The sequence below is a fragment of the Temnothorax longispinosus genome, chromosome 5 (assembly GCF_030848805.1).
Source record: "Temnothorax longispinosus isolate EJ_2023e chromosome 5, Tlon_JGU_v1, whole genome shotgun sequence".
Taxonomy (NCBI): Eukaryota; Metazoa; Arthropoda; class Insecta; order Hymenoptera; family Formicidae; genus Temnothorax; species Temnothorax longispinosus.
Window position 1 is genome coordinate 16,305,977 of NC_092362.1, and position 21,833 is coordinate 16,327,809.

Sequence of the window (21,833 nt, forward strand, 5' to 3'; positions counted from 1 at the left end):
ATATATATTTGACTTTTATTTAATGCAATGCTGGACATTTTCAAATAGATAAAAATATATGATTTAGAAGCAGAAACGAAGTTCACTGAATACTAAACAGGAAAAGTAAAGACGTTTACACACTACATCTCTCATATCTCCAATTTTGCATCTGTTCTGGAAATCTTTTCTGTATTTCGTTATTATTTAATATAACTTGTATATACATTAAAAAATTTGTTGTTTATTATCTTATAACAAACCTTGATTTTATTTATCTTTATCTATAAAGCAAAAATGATACTAGATAGCTCAAAGGGGGAATCAGAGTAATCGAAAATTTCTAATGGTACCGTGGCTTGTACGTCGCTAAAGCGAACATCGCCGTTTCTCCGCCTTCTCCTTCCGCACATTCAACGGGTCTGGGACTAAATTGTCGCGTGATTCGCGAGCGTCCGCACGATCGGCTCGCGAACCGGTCTAGACGTTCATTAGATAAAAGCTCCGTTTTAACATACGGGCATACAAACACGCCGCATACGCAGGAGTCGCGCCCGAAAATCTCGCAGGCTGGGAATCGAAGGCAAGGCCAACGACCGAGGCGTTCCAGATTCTGATAGCCTAAATTCTAACCGGAATTCTTGGAACCGCAAGCGAACCAGAATGACTCTTTGACGTTCGCTACGGGGAGCTGAAAATTTTACGACCGTCTAACGACGGAAACTTCATAGCTTCTCCTTGTCTTTTATAGTTCTTTCCGCAAATCATTCCCTTTTGTTGCGACTGCGTAACTGAATGGCTCTACAACTGAATGGCTTTTGTCCGTTGTTAATCTTGCTCGTTCTTTCTGCCTTCTCTTTTCCTGAATCGAACAAGTTCTTTCTCATCAATACCTCCCACGAAGACCAGATTACTATTTATAGTTGGTTTGCATCATATGTAATCCAAAATGTTAATTCTCAGTGATAAAATTTGGAATTGTTAAATGTTTGTTGAAATAATGATTTTCGATTTTTCAGCTTCATGTAAAATGCTAGGTCTACAATGCGAGTCGTAAAGTCGTGAGTCGTAAGAATTAACCAATCACAGTCGATTATTCTTCTCAAATTCGATTGTGATTGGTCCATTTCCTACGACTCACGATCCACGACTCGCATTGTACGACCCCACATAAAACTGATTTTCTACGTTATACTTGCTATGTTTTGCTGAGATATTCCCTTTTACATTCTTAATTGTACAACAATATATTTCATTACTAGAATAAACCTAAAACAGCCAATTTCTTCAAGAACTATATATTTTTCTTTTTAATTTGTTGCATGCCGAATAAAGTTTTGTCGCTATAGCATATGGAAGATAAAAGAGAAAATATTAAAATCTCATCTTTATAGATAGCGTGCTCTTTTCCTCATTAAGATTTCTCATTAAGAAGAGAAATTTCGTTTTAGATTCTAAAATAACGTGTAGAGACTCCTCATCTGTTAATAAATATATACTTATTTTTCAATAATTATTGAAATTCATTAATGGTCGATCGTCAGTATCATGGATTTATTTTCCATCGAATGCTGCGAGAACGGAGCAAAGGAGCATAAGTAAGTAATCCCACGAAAGAGCAGAGATCGAGATATTCGCGCAGATGTAAACGAGCGTATCGCGGTACGTCACCGTCGTCGTAGTCGTCGTGCTATCGTCGGAGTCAGTCAGTCAGTGTAGGGTTGAATTCAGCGTGGCATATATGCAGCACGTGACTTGTCTAACGAGCGATTAGGCCAGGCGAATGCCTGGTGGCGCAAGAAACGTGAAAGATTTCTAACGATCGTCAGTCGCATTAGCAGTTCCTTGCTCCCAACGCGCGAGTTGAGCCAAGCGATAGTCGCTTAACGATCGTTCACCGCGGCACCGCGCGCGAAATCTCTCGCAAATGCACGTGCTACTCCACGTGGTCGCGGGTCAACGAACCGCGGTCTCTCCTGGCCCGACGTGGGAGCATTCGGCGTGCTTTTACCCCGTTTCTAATATGCTCGAGGACGTATGGGACACAGTTTCTGGGAAGACGAGCGCAACGATGTTACCGGGTCGCTGATAAACGGCCGAGCTCCTTCTTGAAGATCAAACTGCGTAATTTATTGCGTAATCGATCAGGAAGTTGAGACGTAATCTTACATTTATCTATCGTCCGAGCTGAAAGCATTCGCGAGTAAATCTTCAATTGTAAAAGGCCACTATTGTTCAATACATTTTCTTGGCTTATTGCCGTTCTTGGCAACGTTAAAGCCGTAATCACACTACGGGTTACGGGCTCGATTGCGGTTGGGGAGTTATTGCAGATTGAACGAATAGGACGAAATAGGATCATAAATTACAACCTGCAACCTAAGCTACATTCCGATATGCGCTATATATCCCAAAGGCAGGGTTGATGAAGGCGCTAACGCTGATCCGAACCTAAAAGGAGCAAAAAAAAATACATTTACGTCGCGATCATTAGCATCGCAATAAACCAAATTAGGGTGTAATCCGCGTATGGTTATAGTATCTCGAAGATCTCGCACTCGACTTCTCCTGTCCGTTTCGTCCGTTCATTGAAGTCGCTCAACATCATGTAGTACGTAACCGGTCTTCACCGAGGGGAAGTCTTCTCATGAAGTTTCACTTGTATGTACATACAACGTTTATTTAGTTCCTCTCTTTCGTTTTTCCTCTTTATTTTTGCGAAAGTTTCGGTTTGCTCGAATTACGACGGTTTAACAACATAAGTACACGTTTCGTCTTTGTGTCAGCAATGTAAAAGCGACTTTTTTTTTTTTTTTTTTTAAGTGATAGAATTAGCAGAAATACGCTAACACGGTGACTTATGCAGTCGACATGTATTTTACATTTTAATGAGTCTTCTTTTCATTTGTAATTGTTGTTTACGCGGACTGATTATATTAAGTCTAATGTTCGAGAAAATTACAGAGATTCACTTTCTTTTAATTATATTATTTATAACAAAGCAAATAAATCTTGAAGACATATATATCTATATAATAATGTTTATCACTTCAATATATTTTAATTAACAAAATATAATTTTTATAGATTGCAGTTTGCTGCATCGAGAGATATCGGAGCAATATCAGTTGTTATTCTAACTGCTTTCACATGCCGGTTCTATTGCATCCTAAAGTTCATTACCAAACGATGCTGTCAAATGTGAAAGACGGGGATCCGAGGTGCAGCGAATGGAAGTCTGGGTGCGAAGGCGGAATGGAGATATTTTTAGGTGCGACAGTTAACCTCTTTATTCTTCTTTACGATCCTCGACGAACGTTACTTCTGGCAACGCAATTTCCTTTCTTCCCTTCGGGCCTGATCATCAAATAAAATCGACTGATGGCTTTGTGATCGCCTCGGAACAATGAACCCTTGTCAACTCGTTTTGCGCTTGCCTACCTCTGACGTGCTACCATCGAACGATGCGCTACTTGTAGTGAATCAAACTTGCAAAATTGAACATCTCTATTTGAAAGTTAAGGCGAATCGCGCTTTATTTAACAAACGAGTCATTTATCATTCAGCGTCTTTGGCAGACAACAATTGATACAGAGTACAGACATGATAGAATAGAACGATGTAGCGAAACGAGAAGAATGAAATTTTATTCAAAATAAATTTAACTGTTTTAGTTTCGTTCGTCCGAATGCGAGCGCGGATGCGAGCGGGAACAACGGCTATAATTTCACGTTTCCTATAATCCATTGTTTGCGCTGATTTCGGCAAACAAGTAGCACCGCCTCGTTGATCTCCTCGCTGATCGCCGAGCACAGATGAAAGCCGAAATCGTAAAGGATGTTTCGGCGCCGCGTATCTCCAGCGGGCTCGGTTCTGGGTCCCCCGTGAACCACTGACCCACTGGGACCACTCCGGACCATCGGGACCAACAATGTATTTCGGTAGTAAGTAAACGCGGCGAACACCGCGAACGTCCTCGGTTCATCGACCCTGTTCACCATCTTTCTCTTTCTTTTTATCTTATTCTCTTCCCCTCTTTCTTTCTGCCGTCCTCCCCCTCCGTATTCGCCCCCGTTCACTCTTTGTCTCCCTCTTTCTCTTTCTCTTTTTTTTTCTTTCTCGCCCCCCCTGCCGAGTCCTCTCTATCCCTCCTCTCGTCGTCGCCAATGGTGCCCGCGGCTTTCAATGCGATCATATCCGCTACCGCGATGGATCATCGTATTCACCGTTTCGCTACGTGCACTCGCTCCACCATCGTTAAAGAACGCGAGGCGAGTTGGCCAATTTGATTCACATAAACTGATTTTATCGTGGATGTCGGATAACAATCGATACATGGCTCTCTGCCAAGAAGCTAGATTTGATTTATATCCATTTCCCATTTTTATTATAATTCATTCCTTAATTATAAGACATACGTAAATATGGGTCTACTTTCTTGAAAAGGTCTAAACGTATGTTATATACGAAAATTTATTTTAAAAAACAAATACCTGGATTAAGAAATGAGTATTTAAGAGATATCTCTCCTCTCTCTCTCTCTCTCTCTCTCTCTCTCTCTCTCTCGACATGGTTATCTTAATTAGATCATGTGTCGAGGCTACAAAATTATATAATTTAATTTCTGATATGGATAATGATTGAATAATCAAAATCTTAACGCATTGAGCTTTAATTAAAGTACAACTTTTGTACATATAACGGAATCTCGAATAATTCTAATGCATCTTCCGCTTCATTAGGCCGGGTCCGGACATGTATCGTATATATTGGTTATAATGATATACCAAGGCCTTGTTTTCAATTCGTATTCGTATCACGTATCTTACAGATTAAAAACAAGGCCTTGGCATATCATTATAACCAATATATTTCGTATTTTGATAAGAAAATATCATGATACGATACGGTGATACGATACATATCTGGACCCGGCCTTAGATTTTTAACTGAGCCTAACCGACGCGCAGTAGGAAAGTGGCCTAACGACAGATATTAAGGACGGACAGGTACAAGACATTTCGTATTAGCGCGACGGAGGAGGTGGACGTTAGTACGCGCGAGCACGTGGTCGATGGGCCGTTATCTAGCGGGTCGCGTGAAGCCCTCCACTTTGTGGAACGACCCGAGATTACCGCGGCATTAAAACCTTCCTTCTTCCCTTCCCCCCCTCCCTTCGCTCTTCGTTCTCTTTCTGTCTGTCGTTCTGTGTCTTTCTCTCTGCCCCTGTCATCTTCTCTCTCTTTCTTTCTCTCTTCCTTCCACTCTTGTCCTTCTCACCTAGCTTCGTCCTCTCTCGCTCTCTCGAACGGCGAGCTTCATGTTCTCGAGTCGGTCATGCACCTGTGAGAGTGAAAGTGTCCTCCGTCTTGCGCCGCGCGTTCCTTTTCCCCCCGCGTTCATCAAACCACCACCTTCGGTGACCACTACCTTTCGGCGACCACCACCTTTCGCGACACCTCCGACGACATACGCTGCCCATCCTCCGCGTAAGATCGCCGAGCTCCTCGACCAAACGACTCGTCTCGTCCTGTTGCGTCGCATCAGCCCCCCTGTACAGCGAGACGATTTCTTTCCGTGGATTTCTTCTTTTTGCGGGACGCGAAACGGCCTCGCCCGCGGCAAACTTTTCCGATTATGATCTTGTATGATCTCTAGTCTTAGCTTATTATAGTTTATTTAAAATGTCGAGAATATATTATACTGTTAATGTGTCTGTTCAAGTTTTATCCGGATTTATGAATTGCATAGTCATTGATATTTTTATTAGAAATTATTCTTGATATAAAAGACTTTATTGCTGATTTTATATGTATTTATGCATAAAGTTATATAACTATTATGTACTATTATACATAGTAAAATTACATAATCTTATACGGAAAGAGGTATTCGTAAAATAAGATTGATGTTCTTAAAGTTACATATATTTTATACATTATTACACACTTCTGTCTTTTCTAATTTATCCGTCACCTGCACATAGAATATATTGGTCTGAATTATACTTTGTGTACAGATATATTTCTACTTTCATATTCTCCGAGATTTATGGTTTATATGTATTAGAAGAGATAAAGAAATGTGCGGATAATGAGCTCGTATAATTAATATCGACATCGACAAATTAAAATCTAAAAATTAACTCATGTGTTATAACAAATGTCATCAGGTTTCTTAAAAAACCATAAGCGCGCAGTAAAATACGATTCTAAATTTCAGGTCATTAGCGACGCGTTAGAAAGCTTGAGTCATCGTGAGTTTATTCTTCAACCGCAAAGAGATCGCGAAGAGATGAGGAACCGGATGACTCCAATTTTCCTGGGTTCCAATTTGCAAGGTGACTTTTGGTACGTATTATTTAAAAATCGACTGTATAATTCTCGTAGAACTGTTCGATAAGGACACTTTGGAAGAAGGAACAGTTCTTCCTTCTCCAGTAACTGTAAAGCTTGCCTTGAGACCATTTTAGACTTGTTTTTTTTTCACTTTTTGTAATAGCAGAATTATGCGCTAACGGGTTGTATCAGAGAATAATTATTACCGTCGCATAGCCTTCATTCTCTCCAAAGACATCGTTGTCAAGCAAAAAATATTAGAATTTTGAAAAACAAATTCGACTAGGAGAACAAATTCGATATTGTACAAGACTTCTATCGGATATTTATCTAACTAATATAAAGAAAAGCTATAAATCTGTAAAACATATCAAGAATTATAAAAAATTAATAACATTGAAAAGATATCATATCGCTAAGACAAGAACGTGATATATTTTTCGGCAACGAATATTGTTTCTAACGCTAGAGGAATTCATGTGATAAAGATTTTGCTTTTCATATAAAAAGATACAGTATGAATATATATGTCATATTAAAATAATGCGTAGCCAAACATATGAATATTCTTGCAGTCTAATCTTAAATGTATAATTTACGAATATATCGATATAATGGCTTTTTACAAAGAAATAGAGGAAGATAAGAAAGATACGCGTAGTAGCAGTGGAAGAAATATTTTGGACATTGAGAACCTCTGCCCCGTGATAGATCAAATGGCCACGGGGCAATGGATAATCTTCGATCGGCCGTTCATTATCATAAATTCGCATTAGAAATTTCGTTAATAGACAATTTCGCGAGACCCGCATGCCGATGAGTCGGGAAAGCTTCGACTTTCGAGTACGTCGACCCCTGATGACCCGAAGCAATCGGCCAAACGTCTCGTTCATCCTTTCTACTGAGATCTGAATCATGATTTTACAAAATTGTGTAAAATCGTATTTTTTTAATATTATCGAGTGTTAAACTAAATTACTGTGCAAACGCGTAGCAAACTTTGACTATAATTTAAAAGGTCGTAAATTAATATCAGAATTTATTTTTAAAGCAAGAGATATACAACGAATACTTATGAAATATACAATATGTATAAGCAATATATAAATAAGTTAATTTAAAATATTATGGCCTCTAGCCTCTACCCCCAAAAATCTTGCATCTCGAAAAATAAATTGTGTGAATATTATTAGATAAGTTCAAAAAATCTCTTCGAGTTTCTTGAATCGCGTGCATTATATTTGATGCAACGTACAATTAAATTAAGTTTTCTGTTTATTCTTCTTTTCTATCGGCGATCTTTCTTTGACCGTGCAAAATTTATTTCTTCTTCTTTTATTATTCTTATTACTCTGCTTTTTTTTGCCATACTCAGGATAGCGCCCAATCTGCAATTTTGAGCATCGCTGCTTTCGACGATCCGGTATTCTTTCACGGTCGATTTCACGCGTTCGTCGCACCTCTCGATTCGAGATTCAAGATTCCAGATGCTACAATGGAAGAACTTTCTTTCCGTGATCAATACTCGTCCGTACAGTGTGCAAAAATATTTTTAAATTATTGAAATACAAGATATTATCCATGTTCACCTTACATTTTCTTTGATGTATTATTATTTATATTTTCTTCATGAGAAATTTCAATTCTTAACACTAACTTGCATACTTCTTTTCGGTAACTATCGCAAAAATTAGTTCTTTTATCCATAAAATGAGCCATTTAAGCAATTTAAAAATTTCATTAAAGGCTTGTTTTACACAAATTTTAAATCCGTATTTTATAAACTGTCTCTGATTTTCGCAAATTGCTAAACTACGTTAGAACTAATCGATATAGTATTCGCGTTGTGTGTGTTTCACGAATAAAACATGAAACTAACTGAAGAAACTGATATTTCTAAAATACAATTCTGCGCGAGAGCTAAAGTCATTTTCGCGATGTTTTCCTAAGAAAACGGCATATAAAATGGGGTGCATGCACGGTACAAACAGTTGCAGCGACAACGGCTGGTAGCGTTGCGTCGCTTTGCGCGGGGGGCCCGTCCGAGTGCGTCGCGCGTTTTGGGTGTCGTAACACAATTTTATAATTCCGCCGCGCTGCTTTGCCTACCGCGGGGCCAGGTCGACGACCGGCCCGTCGTGTGTTCCAAACGGGGTACAAACGCGGTCGTAATACGACCGGTCGGCCCAGGTACATACGTACGTACGTATACGTACGATCGACCGATCGCGTCTCTCTGCTCGGCCGACTCTCTCAATCGCGCGGCGAGAGCGTGAGTGCAATAACGAGCACGCCCCGGAGTATGGACTAATGTCCCCTCCCCCCCCCCCCAGTAATAAAACGGACAAACGTGGTTTGGTGGGGTAGGCCCTGGTTCCGCTCTCTAAAACCGACCGGTTGAAAAAAAGGAAGAAAGAAAGAAACGGTTATCCACATCAGAAACAGAGGAGGTGGAGGTGGACGTCAAAGTAAGGACGGGAAAAACGAGCTCGACGACTTCCCTCTTCTTTCGTGGGGCCCTACGCGCGACGTGTCCCCCGCAGTTCTTCGTGATGTCAAACAAGCCATATCTTTGCACTTATTATTTAGGCTTCAATAGATCAATAACTCTGCTTCGAGAGCCAGTCGATTCTCTCCTTAAAAGAGTCGAAATAGACACGCATTTGTTAAAGCCATAGACGCTTGCTCGACGCTTCGATATTACGCTCCTCTCCGTTTCGTTACCACTTGAAAATGTATTGTAAAACCTCGAGTATATAAAATTAATAACAGATTTATATAATTCTTTGGATACTTTAAATTAACTAATGCAGAAAATAAATATTTCTATTCTCTCCAAAAGGAATTTTTATACTAATGAAACGATTTATTAAATTGATAGTAATAAAAATAACCATTTGATAATGATGTATGGTCATTTAATAGAATTTAATATATCGCTTAAGATATTGATGATTAATTTGTTCAAAGTAAAATTTCAGATAAAACCTTACGCAATTTCTTGTCGCTCCAATTAAGTAATAACACCAATTCAATCTCGCCCTCGATCGAGCTCCAAAGACGTTGATAAAGCGTGAGTCACAGCCTCCTCTCGTATACATCGTGACTTACGCTCAAGTCGTCTCATCAAACGTTAATTATATACGTCGCCGTTATTACATCGAGTCGCGATCTCATTCTCATAGCGACGAACTTACAATGCGGTCTAGTCTGAATTTGTAATGCTACGATCGCGTTCCCTTTAAATGACGGAAATCAAACGAAATCGCTCGCACACGCCGGACGACCTCGAGGAAAGGCGTTGACATAGAAACTCGACCGTTTTCATTTACGCCGCGAGGAAAGTGCACTCGGACAGCTTCGCGCGATTTGTTTCTTACGAGCTGCGGCAATCGTCCTGATTATTGCTCGAGCGCGACCGGTGGTAGCGGCGTATCTGCCCAACGCGAATTTATTTTTTTACCCATTTCTAGGCGCTATCACGCGAGCGGGGCTCCTGTTTGCGGAGTCACTTTGCACATGTACGCAACGACTACGCATCTTCAGTGACATATTGACTCGTCACCATAAGTGCAATCGGTTTCACACTATCTAATAACTTCGTTAGTATGTATTTTGCGTATTCTAAGCGCGAATAATGTGCAAAATAGCTATTGGAAGAACAAACCATGTTCCACGATTGGTTTGCTCATTGGTCTTGCAGAAATACATTCTTTGCAGAGACGCTCAGTTCTGCTCGAAAGATAACGAGATATACTTAAGATTCGAAGGTTTCAATTCTTTTGTATTCGCCAATATTTTTTTCCCGCATCGCATAGATCAGTAGTATTTGTTATTTGTGCCATTATTGCTGCTAATCTAAGTAATTACTAGTCTTTCTTTCTGTCTTTCTTAGTTTTCTTTGGTCAAATATATTGATTATAATAAAAATATATCAATTGCGAATAAAACAATTTTAATCCTAAATAATGCCGATGTTTTTAAGAAATTATATATTTTATCGTGCGCGAATATCCTACATGTCCACTCATTATTTTATCGTACAAATTAGATTTAGTGACTGAACGTGTGTGTGTGTCAACGCAGAGATAACCCGACCAAGCTGCATTTTCGTGTTTATCAATCACAGTCGATTTCGTAATTCCCTGTCGAGCCGTCGCGCCGAAACTAATTTTCGCTGGTCCTCCTCGTGCTCGTCTGCGCCGCACTTTTATGTTTCGTGCTTTCGGTACGATATGGTACCATACAGACGAGTCCTCGCGTGCAGCTTACGAAACGCGTGCACGGAGGCGCGATGCTGGCATACACTCGCGAACACGGGCAGAAACAGTAAACCCAGAAACGCGACGGGGCCGGTGCGCCCGTCTTCTTTCACGGGGCAACGAACTCCGCTCTCGCACCGATACCGCGGATGTCATTTACTACGGCACTGGCCGAACCACTCGGAGAAACCGATCGATCGAGGTCCGATCCATTTTTTTTTCTCGAACAAGCCAGGAGGACGCGCGTTTCTTTCTCTGCGATTCCTCACGGAGCCGCGATCATAATCGGCCCCGTTGTCGCGATCCATCTTATCGCAAGACAAACCACACAGCTATTAATCAATCGAGTTTATGAGCATTTGATTAATTTTCCTGAAGATCAATATTTCTTGAAATCCTTCTCGAAACTACACGCGGTTTTTTAATGCGACAACTTAACTTTTGTTGCAACAGTTCTCGAACAACTCGATTATTGTCGAGATTATTGTGATAGATAATTATTGCCTAGGAATTAGAAGTCTATACCATTTGCATGTTGCAAACGACTGAAATTGTAAGAAAGAATACATACTGAAATAGTATAAAATCTGTTATCGTAGCAAATAATATTTATAATCAATTTATCAAAAACCTTTTTGCATAATTGTCATCAACCTGTTTTGATGTCAACGTTCTGGAAAGCAACATGTAACCCGACGACGATTATTTTGTGCAAGGAGCACACATGACGAGAGAAATAAACCAGCCTGCACATTCCATGCTGCAACAAGGGATATCACACTCACCTTATCCGATAGGCAAGAGCTCCACGTAGATAGACGCTTTAATATCGTTGATAAGACACGACTCTGTGGTCGGAACCGTTGCGATCTTTTATCTAAGAAATCCGGAGATGGGATAAATAAATCTTAAATTGTGCACGAAAATGTTACGCCCGTAAAATCCTTCATTTACGCGCAATTAATTTCTCATCGCCGTAAAGTATCAATATTATGAAATCTTTATACAACTTTAAATTTCCATAACTTTCTTTAATATGATGAGTTTAAAATGTTGTCAATCTGTATTTCAGCACTACCTATGCATCATAGATCTACTCAAGAAACGTGCAATCTTTCTGAATGTATTTTTAAAATGATTGTTTAAATGTAGTTGATCAGAATATAGCTCTCGCTCAAATGCAGTAAATATTTCTAAAATACTTTGAAGGAAAAAAACAAGGTATACAAAGTGTTAAAAAAAAAGTGTTACATATTTTGAGACCAGGTATTCATCAAAACAGGAAGAAAATGTCGAGTAAACATGAGTTCTACATGAAATATCTGTTAAGATATGGGGCGATCTTTACCACATGCCATAGGAAGTGCTTTATATATGGTTCCCATTCATTGTCACACATCCTTCAATCCTGGGGAATTACCTGTCATACTGGAGGAAGTGCTTCTCTGTCAAGGGCAACGGATGTGGTTCATGCATGATGGGGCATCACTTTGTACGCATCGTGCGACAATACCTAACCCAGATATTGAACCCTTTCCATCGATGCCGTACAAATATTGAGTATTTAATGCGTGTCAGCAAATCCGAGAGCAAATAGGTGTATTCGCAAGAGTGCGTGATTCTCAGAGACGTAGGCCTAAAGAATGTGTGACAATGAATGGAAACCACATCTCCTATTGTATTTACAATAAAGACGGCCCATATCTTAACAGGTATACCCATGCTTACTGGACATTTTCTTTTTGTTTCGATAAATATTACCTGCTCCCAAAAAACAACACTTTTTAAAAACATCCTGTACATGTCAAAGAATCGTCAGATTGCATAATTAATAAAAAATGCATATTTAATAAAGAAACTAATTTCTTCCGATCTCTGACTTGCAGAAACAGAACTGAATTTGTTGATAATTACGTGCAATCTATAAACGGTTATTAATGTTCGATCAATTAGCAACGTATCACACGTACACGCATGATATGACGTTCTTCTGAATCGATAAAGTACCGTACTTATGTTACTTATGTAATTATGTATTTCTTTGAGCAAGGCGGGGAATGCCGTTATCGGAATATGTCATCTTCAGAGAAAAAAAAATAAATGTCACTAATTTTAAACCGGTACGCTCGATTTGACAGGCAGATAATACACGATTCACGAACAACAACGAGCAATAACTTTTGGTCACTCTCGCCTCTTACAATTAAAGCCAGAAATGAGCTTTTAAGTTTTCAAGCTCGGCCCCAGTGGTACGGCGACTGATATAATTTTACGTAATAAGTCGCCAGCTGGTTGCCTCTAATTATCGTAGCTCCGGAGAATGTTCGTCTTCTCTCTCGCACGCCGAACACCGGCACACAATGGCGTGGAGCCGGGGATACGAGAATCGTGAAAATAGCATATTAACGAAATTAGCATAAAAGGAGAAAGTCGCGGTCGTCGGCCGCACGACCACGTTTGCGCGAGTGCCGAATCTGCGAATTCCCGTGCGAACGAAGGAACGGCTCTCGAAGGAAAGAGATAAAAAGCCGGCGCGCATAACTCGTGTGAAATCTCCGACTGCATGACGCGCGCGAGCAGATTCGTAATTGCCACCGTCCCTTCGACACCCGTCGAAGGAGTCAATTTGGTTCATTTCGTTCTTTATTCACGTGTGAAAAATTGACGAAAACAACTTGGAAACTATTGAACTCTTGGACTTCGCGACGATTTCTATCAAGAGACTGACACAAATTTCTAACGTGTTTATTTATTTAGATTCTTACGTTGCTAAGCTTATATATAGGTATTTTGTCGATCCTCTATTTTCATTTTTGAAGAATGCTCGTAGAAATTTAGATCAAGCCGCAGTACGATCATAAGAAATAATTCTCCGATTATTATCTATATTACTGGTCAAGTAATCGTCGATGCGATATTACGATATTTTCGGGAAAGCTCGTTTAAACAGCCGTTTGTATCGTTGCCCGTCCAGGCAACGTACGATCTCTTTGCGAAAATAACGATTCCCGCGTCGGGATCTCGCGTACGTGCGAGAGGACGGGGACGACGTGAAAACGCTGTCGCGGCAAAATATTTGCGCACTCAAATTAAGGCGACGTTTGTCCACGGAGGAGTCATCGACGCGAGCCAGGTTGAAACGTAACATCGCGATGGAGTGATGTGCAAAGACGCACTTGCATAAGTGCAACGCGGCGGAGATGCATGCCGCCGCGTTTATTTTGCAGCGAGGTGTCCACCGTCGTGCAAACACTTTAAGTAGGCACAAATATCTAGTTGGCGAATAGGGTAGGTCGTTGAACCCGGGAGGGGAGCGTCGATCAGCTGGTCGCCGGTCTACGTGTACGCACATCGCGAAGATCGATGGTTTTCGACGACCCAATTTCCTGGCTGTCTCACGCGGGGGGAGAGATGGACGGTTGGGCGAGGGGACGGGCGCGGGGCGGGGGTGCAGAGAGCCTATCGCACTTTCAAATCACGCACTCGCGTTACAGTCATCTACATGGACGGCGGCTTGCTAATTTGCCTTTATGCTTCCCTGTGTGTGCCGCTACAGCGGCACGTTTCGTCACGAGTACGTCGATGCCAATTACGCCGAGCGAATCATATCGGTCGCCTTGTTACGGGAGAACGACGCGAACATAAACGGAGTGTGTACCCCACGCAGACACTGGAATTCGACAAATAGATTATCGAAGCCGTACAAATATCGAGAAATTCGAATAAGCGGCGCGAATAATTCTGTTTATCTTTATGACAGTCGCAATGTACAAGTAACATCTATATATCGTTACGTTCGCTTTTGCTTCATTTGCATACAAGTAACTGCACAGCTCTTGACGTTAATATATAATTGCGTTTGTAAAGAGCAATTGTTTGAAAAATATGTAGTATTCACAAGAACACATAATTAAGTTTGATCGACATTGAGGATCTCCAATTTCTATGAAGTCGATATCGAACATTCTACGCTTCTTATAAACTAAAATTCTGTATAATTAATAATGTTTTTATTATGATTCAAGATTTGACGGATCCTGCGACGACATAATGCGGCTTGCTATTGCGACTAATTATTCTTGAACGAGAAAAGGGGCACGGAATTACGCGAGCACGTAAGTAAGCACGAATCTGCGATAAAATAATTGATAAGTAGGTAAATCTCCAAGTTTGCCTCTCTGTGAAAGTATCTGAAAATACGATCTGTACATAAATCACGTCGGCGCGAGATTATGTGGAGATTATGTGAAAATCGTGGCTACTTGGAACGCGCGTCGTGCTTTCTAGCCCGAGAGGCGCTAAAGAAGATAAAGCCACAGGTCCGTCTAATCCGCCGGCGCGGGGTGAGTCGCGGATATTCTCTTGAATGGAGGTAAATGGCCGTAAGAGATGAACGATAAGAGGCGAGCGCCAAGCCCGAGCTAGTCCGCTAGTCGCAAACTAGTCACTGACTATCCGCGGCTGAATGACCGAGCCGGTCGCGCTACGGAGGTGGTAGAGCTAGGATCGTTCCGCTTCGACAAAGGCGGGGGAGGTCGATCTGACCGATAGCACATGAAACTGGGTTATCAGAACGCAGCTCTCCTTGGACCGGTTACGCTTGATCCTCCTTCTCCTTCTCTCCTCCTCCTTCTCGTCCTCTTCTATTTTCATTAGCGCCCACTCGTCTCTAAAGAGATCGGCATATTTCGCATTTTCGTCCGATTAGAAGTGCTCCGATAACGTTATTTTGATTTCGATGCTAGTAAAGAGACCTACAACTTCGAAGATTTTTGGAAAATTCTTATGTGCCACAATTAACATATTAATTTATAATAGTATATGTTCGTCAGTCAATTTTTCAAGTAACTGTTGTAATTGTTATCACGTGGTAATATTTCTTATCGACATTGATTGTAAAGAATGTATTGCTGGTACGATTTGATCTATCTTAATTAGATTGTCGAGTATCGATTAATGACTGCGAAATAATGAAGAACTTCAAAATTATATATATGTATACGTGTCTTTATGGTATAATATAAATTTTGCTAAATGTTAAAATTACTACATTCTAAATGTTAAAGAGAGTTTAAGCATAAATCTATTAGATTTATAATATACATAATGCTTTTAAACAAAAGTTACTTGATTTATTTAAATATTTATAGATACAATAAGATAGCATATATCATATTGAGCAATTTTGATAAATAAATAATTTGTTAACTTTGATTTTATGCTAATAGATATTACATTTTTATTTTATTACTCTGCATTATTCAAATAAACATAGGTTCTCGAAGTACGCGTGGCTTTCGTTGCTTTTCTGGCTCACCTCCATCTTTTTTCATCTTGCAAGGAGATCCAAAAGAGATTTCAAAAAGACAGAGAAGAGAGAGAGAGAGTTTTGGTGATGGGAGAAAAACGAGATACTTAATGACGTCGACACATTTTTCCTCTGAATAAGATTGAATAGGATAATCTCGCTCCTGGATATATGCACCTGACAAAAGATGGAACCTTTTTGCACCTGAGCGAAAAGTTTTGATTCCGTTTAGCCATTTTAATCGTTTTAAAATTACATTTGTAATCTTACGACTAGTTTTATAATGTTGCTGTTATTTAAAATGTAATGATTATGATTAAGGCAGACAGGCAGATAAATTACAGTCTTTTGAAAGTGCTGCATTCCTGAGACGGAAGGATATACCTTCCACTCCGGTGGCCTTCGAAAATGCATTCTTTGGCCAATGAATGGCCGACTGCCCCACAACTCAAGGATCGTATAAGTCCCAAGTCGAGACAGCATTATGGTCATTCTTGGAAATCTAGAGGGCGGAGCCTTTCGTCAGGTGCAAAAATTCCTTCTTTCGTCAAGTGCGTATCAGAGAGTCTTAAAATAGCGAGGTCATCCTATTCAATTCAAACAAAACGAAGAATGTGTCGACGTTATTAACTAGTGTAGACATAGGTGGTGCACAGAATGAGCTTGGAAAGTTCGTTGTTCCGTACCGAGGAGAAACGGCGATCTCTCTCCGAAGGAAAAGGACCCCAACCTTGATAACTGGATCCAGCCAATGACCCCGGTCGTTCGTTGCACCGTAGGCCGATACCTGTAGGGTTTAGCAGGAACAGGTAGATAAGTTGGTAGATATCCTTAGTTGCCTCGAGCACCTACCTCGGAATCCTGTAAAAAAAAAAAATGCAGGATCTCCAAGATATAAATAGATACTCCCGCGCCGCTACGACAAGCAAAAGGAGAAACAATGGCAAGGTAATTGAATCTTCTTCGCGAACGTGCCTGCAGCCGGTACTTTCTTCGTTACTTGCAAAAACGTGACGTTCCAATTGGTGCACGTGCACGTATCAGGGATAAGCGCTACTGGCGCATTTGTCGTGCCATAACTTTGGCGTACATTTAGTACAGAAATGTAGTTAATAGTAAAAAATTGGTATCAACGAAAATTATATTCTGTCAATTTGAAAAATACGTTACTAGTTTAATTCTTTACTTAGTATCCTATCTAAAGAAATGCATGTTAATTATATAAAACTGCTGTAGATTTAAACTTAAATTAATTTTATCCGAAATAATTTCGTTATTTAAAAATCAATTTACGTGGCTGATGAGCGATTTATTGACATGAAATATTTTGATAGTCGAACGACACGTTTCATTACCTCGGTAGACAGCGAGGCGTCGCGACGCCTATTTTTGTACGACGTCGTCTATTTTTGTACGTTGAAGACATATGAAAGACGTCAAAGATGTCGAAGACGGTCGGATTCTAAGTCAAAGAAAATCTGCTTGAAGCGTTAAAGCCTCGGTTAAAGCGGAAAATCAAGTTAGCAGGAGGCTTAAGATCATTCGGTCATTTAGCGCTTGGAAGCACAAAGGAAACAGCAACGGAATCAAAATGGAATGCATTTAATTATGAAGTCGTTGAGGACAGAATAGAGGGAGCTGGGAAGGAGAAAAGAGATCATCATGGAGAATCGCGCGATAGGGTAGCCATGCTGCTTTGAGAGAACGACGCACCCCAGAGTTCATTATTCTCTCTCTTGAGCAAAACGAAGACAGGACAAAAACCTATCAACATGGTGCCTATCGGTACCACCTCTTTTGCTTACCGCCCGTTGCTTCGCGCGCACGGGCAGTCCTCGTAGAAAAATCCGTTTCATTGAACCCGGAGTAGTCGTCCTTAAGTCGAAAGAAAAATATTTCATACTCTGGGTGCTTGTACTGTCTCGCAGGTACGGATTCAGCGAACGTTCTCCATGCCGCTTCGAAATAATCGTATTTCCGATCCGTATTTCCGACCTGCTCGCTCGAATCACTTTTAGATCTCTTTGACACTGTGGAGGACACTCTCGCACGCAAATCCGTGAATCCGTAACGAGGTCCGCGAAGGACCCTTGCGGAGAAAGGTGCGCTGAGTTGTGCAGTCACGTACGATCGATCACCGTGGCGATTGCAGCCCTGGGGCCCCCCAAGAGAACACCGGGGTTGGTACCCTCTCCTGCATTCTGCATTCAGTGCATTCCCCCTGCGTTCAATGCACGCTGCAGACGATATCTAGATGGCTGCCCGATGTCTACCGTCGCCGTCGCCGCCGCCGCCGCCGCCGCCGCCGCCGCCGCCGCCGCCTCAGAGAGAAGAATCCGGCTTACGCTTATACGGTGATGGTAGTTATGCGCCGGTGCTTCGGGAGAGTTAGGGGTCGGTGCAGACTAAGAGAAGGTGGAGGCCGTAAATAACGGTCTATATGTTTCAAAGGGATAGGGGCGGGCCTTCTCACTGAAAAGCTATCTTTGGCACATTGTGGCAAATCTTTTGCAAAACCACCCGACAGAATTTTTTCAAAAACTTTCAGTATGGAATTTTTGAATTGTAGAAATTTTGAAATTTTCTACTTATTGCTCTGTTGGGAAACGGTAATCTGTTTCACACAAGAATAAGCTATTCATAAAACTTGGAAGAAAGAGAATTCCCGCGCGAAGCAACGGGCGGTAAGCCCAAACTCTTTATGAAAAAAGAAATGACCTGAAAAAAACTGACTAGAATAAGATAGGACTGTAAGAAAGATGTTGAGACTATTATATAGATGTCGAAATCATCGAGAAGATGAAAGAAAAGTCGTAAAAAAAAAATTTTTTTTTAGATTGACCGTGAAATCCATTTTTTCGTGTTCTTTCATTTCTCAAAAGGAAAAACAGTACATTATGATTTGCGCATTCTTTAAGAATACCAGAGTCCGAATACGCAAATTTGCTATAAACAGGTTGGGGATTTGTTAAAATCGTTACGATCAGTCCGAAGTACTTATGCATGTAGATGCATTTTTTTTAAGTACAATACGTAGATGAAAGAATGAATGTAAGTTTATATAATAAACAGCATCTTTTGCTTCTCGGATTCGCGAAAACCAGACTGGATGCGTCCGAGGATGAAACCATCGATTACTCAAAGTGGTTCAACGACTCGGCGGCGCGGCTTAACGATCTCTTAACGCGGGCAGCCATTATCTGGAGCACATCGATCATCGCGATTAATTCTATTGAGCTCTACAATTTATCTGCCGTGATCGGTGGTGCGGTGATCTGCGTCGGAATTTCGAAACGATCGGTTGCCTCTCCTCCCTGTCCCATTCCCTCCTCTATTTCGCTCTGCACCATTCTCTTTCTTTTATTCGTCATCCCTCTCCTCCGTCTCTACCCGGTACGACGACCGGGTTTAGGCGAGGTTATCAGCCGCATTAGACGAGACGACGAACTCTCCACGCTTCTTCCTTCTGTTCTACCGTCTACTTCCCAAGCTTATTCTCTCGTCTCCGCCAAAAAAAGGAAATTCGTAAATTGATTATGTCGTTTCAAATTTCCGCGTTGTCACGACTAGAAAAGACTACTCTATTTCTATTGTAAAAGGAAGAGTAGAGTCTGTCAAGGAAAGGAAAGAAGAGATAAAATAGAAGGGAGCAACGAATATGAAAAGAGAATTATAATTAGTGTTGCAAAATTAACGAGCCTGATTTTACAAATTTTATTGTTTTTCACGTTTCGAGATTAATCAAATTTAAATTGGTTTTCAGTGTATGCCAAAAGTCGAACCGGTTTTTTACACGGCGGTTGAGAATACTCGTGTTACTTTCGCTCGATCGTACGGTACGACACGAAAATGGTCAATCGTCGAACCGTCTTCCTGGCGCCTGGCAAGAATCTCCCGCATTTCAAAATCGAGTCGGACGCGGTCGCGTCCACCTCAACCGTCTGCCCGGTGCTCGCCCGGTGCGATCCTAACGTTCCTTACCTGGCCAATTCAACGCGCCGAGGGAGAATGAAACAAGACACGCGCGAGGCGAAGAGGCGCGAAAAACGATATGCAGATTTAACGTCGTGAATGACCTTTGTCGGTCGTTGCACGTCCCGTCAGATAGTGTCGGGTGCATTTGTACTCTGTTCCGCGGCGCATACCAGAACCGGGCGCAGTGCAAGGAGGTCTCGCGGAAGAAGGAGAGGGAGTCGCGCGGGGGTCCACTGCGGGGGCTACTGATCTCTCATCAGCGGCCGTTCGTTTTATTCATCGAGGCCCGAGCAGGAGCCGATTGCGAAGGAGTCGACGTCCGCCCTTCGTTCTCTTCCTCCCTTTTTCTCCGTGATCGCGCTATCGTGCCGTAGCAGTTATCGATTGCGAGTTTTAGAGCCTCTTTGTCGGAGGAAGTGGCTGAGGTGCAGGTGCGTTCTCTTAGACAACTGGCGAATTAATTTCTGGGGCAGAAAACAAGCCCATACAGTCTTCCGTTTTTTTTTTTTGGAGAAAAAAAAACTTCGAATATTCGACGTCTTTTTTTGTATGTCGAATTTATAATTAATTAAAACATATAGAGTGAGATAATTACTCGCAATTGCAACTATTTATTTAGTAACTGATCTCCAAAAGAAATTGTAGAGCCATCGAGCGTAAATTCTCTACCTTTTTTCTCAGCGCGTGCAAATCCTAGAAATCCAAAAATTAAATTATTGGTCTTCGACGAGTTAATGCAGTGTTTTAGTTTTAACACTCGCGTGTTATCTGGTAGGCATAAGGGTGTACGGTCACGCAAGGATTGGACGCATTATCAGCGGGTAAGCGCGTGCCTCCGAGAAAGCTCGATGACGAGAGGTCGGGTACCGCCGGCGGTACGATCGTTGATAATTGCGCGGAGCGTTCGCGTAATTATCATCAACGTGTCTCACGTTTTCGAGTGCGTGCGATCCGCCACTGTAGGTGAGCCCCGGGAGTGCGTTTTGATTATCGTGTCGTGCAACGTGCACGGCCGATCACGTTTCGGCCTTCTCTTCATGCGCGCGTCTCCTTTTCGTCATCTTCTCCGGTGGCTCCTCTCCTGATGCTTCTCTTCCTCCTCCGCACAATCCAGTTCGGTTCACGGGAGGGAAAGTGGCGCGCCCGTCGTGTGCTACAGCGTCCGATGACTATGGCTTCACCGAGCATATAGCAGCCTCTTCATGTAGCGTACCTTCGTTGTGCGTACGCGTACGTTTGCGAATGCATGATTTATCTGTAGCGCGCAAGCAGATTCTGCACGCGCCGAGGACGGCTTGCGCGGCCACCGATCGCTCAGCGGCTCATCGCACTTTCTTCAGAACGATTTGAAGGCGCACTTTTCATCTTATCGCGCTTCAAACGTCAAAGAAAGTCATTGCTATTCATTGTATATTTTTAATCTTAAATTAAAAGAAAAAAAAAATTATTTTTAATTTTCTATAGAACAGATTATATTGATTTTGTAAGATAAAAATGAAGATAAAACCAAATATTATTATGAATTTTTAAAAATAGAATATTTTATATATTTTCCAGCATTTTTGTACATAAAAGCATCTGTTGTACACATCGATACTGTGTTTTCGACAGTTAGCGACAAGTCTTCGAGTCTCGACTCGATTCGAAGTTTTCGAGTCTTCAGAAATTCTCTATCCTGTAGCCAATCAGCACGTTTGAATATGCCATACGACCAATGGAATAGTACTCTCGGGAGTCTCGGGTATTGGTATCAAAAGATTCAACCGTTTCTCACCATCTTTCCAATATAGCTTTCCAAGAAATCGAGAAGTATGCTTCGGCGGTCGAAATGTATCTTCCAAACTTCTTCAAGGGGCCAGTAGGTCGATAGGAAATTGAGCTCTTCCTCTTCTTTTTTTTCCTCACTTTAACTCGAGCGTTTGGGCACGTATCAAATAAATTGAATTCGGCCTGCACGATCGACTCGCACGT